The sequence below is a fragment of the Harmonia axyridis genome, chromosome 4 (genome assembly GCF_914767665.1).
Source record: "Harmonia axyridis chromosome 4, icHarAxyr1.1, whole genome shotgun sequence".
Classification (NCBI taxonomy): Eukaryota; Metazoa; Arthropoda; class Insecta; order Coleoptera; family Coccinellidae; genus Harmonia; species Harmonia axyridis.
In genome coordinates this window covers 37,974,508-37,977,414 of record NC_059504.1, presented here as the reverse complement: position 1 = coordinate 37,977,414, position 2,907 = coordinate 37,974,508, and the positions used below count along the sequence as shown (strand labels likewise).

Sequence of the window (2,907 nt, the reverse complement as noted above, 5' to 3'; positions counted from 1 at the left end):
GAAGAATTGCTTTTTTTTGTGGAATCTCTTCGATTTTCGTTGAATCAATTTTTGTGTTTATACATATATTTATAGAGAAATGTTTTTTTTGTGTCTTTGGTTTTCATGACGGCTTTTGATTTATGGCTATTTCTATTTAACTGAATTCTTTATTTTTAATATTTGTTTGCAGCTTTGGTTTTTTTGGTTTACTTTAGTTTAGTTTTTTCTAATGTACTTCTGTTTGATTAACCTCAGCTCTTATTTCATGTAATAATAATAATAATAATAAACGACATCAATAGCAAATAATTTTAAAACTATATCAACATCGAGAGCAACGTTAATAATTTACTGGTGAATTCGATAATGATTCATGTTATCTTTTCTTCCTTCTCACATTAATTCCATACAAGCCGAATCAATAGGATTAACATCAGACGACGAGACAACTTCTCAACAATCATTCTATACATTCTAACTTCCTCCATTCCAGTCGAATAATCGAAGCTTCAAAGTGAATCTCTAATCTTATCGTTTTGATGAGCAGTCTAAACGGTTGAGCTCTTAAAATTGAGGAACTGCCTGCTAAATCGGTCCCTGTGTTTTCCATTCCAATTAAATTCAATAATTATAGGCTGAAATAACATTACAAGCCTACGTCAAGTGGTTTCATCCGAAATATTAATGCCAACCCTTCAAGCGTATATCTGCAGTTTGCTGGGAATGGAAGCTTATGGAATTAAAACCATGGATACGGCAACTGTTCATTTGTTGATGATTATTGAAAAGCAGTTTACTGTTATACTCTATTGAGTATCATGTGTGCTGATGCCTCAAAGGCCCACGCTTAGGCAAATGGAGATTGGTGTAAGTGAATTTACGTCATCCACCACAACATCATGTTTGGATGTTTGTCCTAATTTGATCCTACAAATAAGTCAGTGTTGTAACACTGTGTTGACGTCAAGTGGGCATTGTGTTTATCTTAACAGAATAAATAGTACCAGAGTATCTTTTGTGGATCCTGCATAATCCAATCTGATTCAGGATCGATGGAAGGAAGGAAGCTTTGTTTAAGGGGAATTGTTTTCAGGTGCAATGACAAAATCCTTATATCGCTTTATGGTGATGCCTAAATTTCGTTGAGAAATTTGCTCACATGTGTCAATAAAGCATACAGAAGGATTGCTGGATTCAATTGTTTGGATTTTTCATGCATATTTCTTACCTAAAAGTACATAGTACGAAGTCTGTTTCACTACCTCATCTTTCAATCAACTGCCCGATATGTTTGGGCATCCCACGGATCAAGTAATTAATGAAGTTTTCAGGCATATATTCTTCATGAAGGGCTAAACTCAATTCCTGAAGAGTTGAGGATGGGTTTAGACGAATGGATATTGCTCTCCTTAAATCCCATACGTGCTCAATTGGATTCATATCTGGTGAGTTTGCTGGCCGGTTCATTCTTTGGATATTGCTCACTTGAAGAATGTTTTGAACCCTTTGTGTGCGGTGTGGTGGGGCGTTATCATCCTGATAAATTATATTTTGCCCAAATTCATCGCGCAGAGGAACAATTTATTGGTTCAATGATGTTTTTTACGTAGATAGCATAAACACAACTTCCCGTCCGAAAAAAGTACGTTGCGCTATTTTAGTAAGAGCCAATCTTGATGGTGTTCTGCCCATTGTCGAAAGGAAGCTCTATGTCTAGATGATAGCCGAGGTACTCTTTTAGGTCTTTTGCCCTTAAATTTGAGGAATGCGCCTGCTCCTTATTGAGATATAGGTCCTTAAAAATGACTTCGAAGAGCTGTTACAGATACCGTTGGATTTCTTCGAGTACAATTAGCGATATAATGGTCTTCCTTTGGAGATGTTACTCTGGGTCGACCAGGCACCGGTCTTCGGGCAACGTTGCCGGTTTCCAGGAAAGGGGCCACTATGCGATTTACTGAAGTCTGTGGAATATTCAAACGTTGCGCAATCTGGTGGTCCGACAAATCTTCTTAGTGTAGGGCTACCGTTCTTGCCCGGTCAAAGTGAAAAATAAGATGTTCCTGCATTTTCCACGAAACATTCTCAATAATTCAGCTCTCGTTATTCCCTGTGAACTGATTAATCTCGAATAGATCTGCATTCTCCTGAACAAGAATCATTTGTGCTGGTTCATTGTTTCCATTTAAGTGATTTCACAAACAAAAACTTGTTATGTTACATTCAACAAGTTGAGAGTTGATATAGGGGGCCAAGTATTTTAACGATATGTGTATGTGGATTAATGTACTAATTAACAAACTTGCTAAATTATTCATTTTCTTGACTACGAAGTCTAGCATTTCCATTTGTATCTTGTATGTCTGATAGAAAGTTGTTGAGCCCTTTCTACAATGTCTTTCCTCTTCTTTGAAGATACACCATGGGAAATCTAAGCGCAGTATTTACGATTTTGCATTAAGAGAACTGCCAATTCTCTGACATTATGGACTAAAACTTTTTTGAATCCTGTAGGAAGCATGTGCCTGGTTTTAGCGTTGGAATCATAGCCAATATTTGGCATCAAATACTGTCCCTTGAAACGGCGCCTTACTCTGTTGTCAATAGCCTGTGGTTTACGCCAGTTCCTCTTGAGCTTTCCATAGCGATCGCTTTGATGACGAATAAACTTCTTCGCCCTCTTTAATAATACTGGCTCTTAAAACTGGTCGTATAGCCATTTCAACCTTTCTACTTCTGTTAAAAAATTACTGGAAGCTTCAGAAATTCCAAGATTGATTATAAGTGGCAATAAAAGGAAAAGAAGCCTTCAAGAGTTTTTACTTCACATCAGTCCTCCTCCCGAATATTTCAGTTTCAGTTTTACGCTGCAGATGAGGTACTGTATACGATGCTAAAAACTCGAAAGCCGAGAACCCTGCCCGC

The 2,907-nt window shown here is 37.3% G+C and overlaps 1 pseudogene; it reads right to left on the bottom strand.

Annotated features, from left to right (window-relative positions):
• Positions 1 to 2,292: 2,292 nt before the first annotated feature.
• LOC123677867 lies at positions 2,293 to 2,702 on the bottom strand (annotated as a pseudogene).
• Between the last annotated feature and the right edge of the window lie 205 nt (positions 2,703 to 2,907).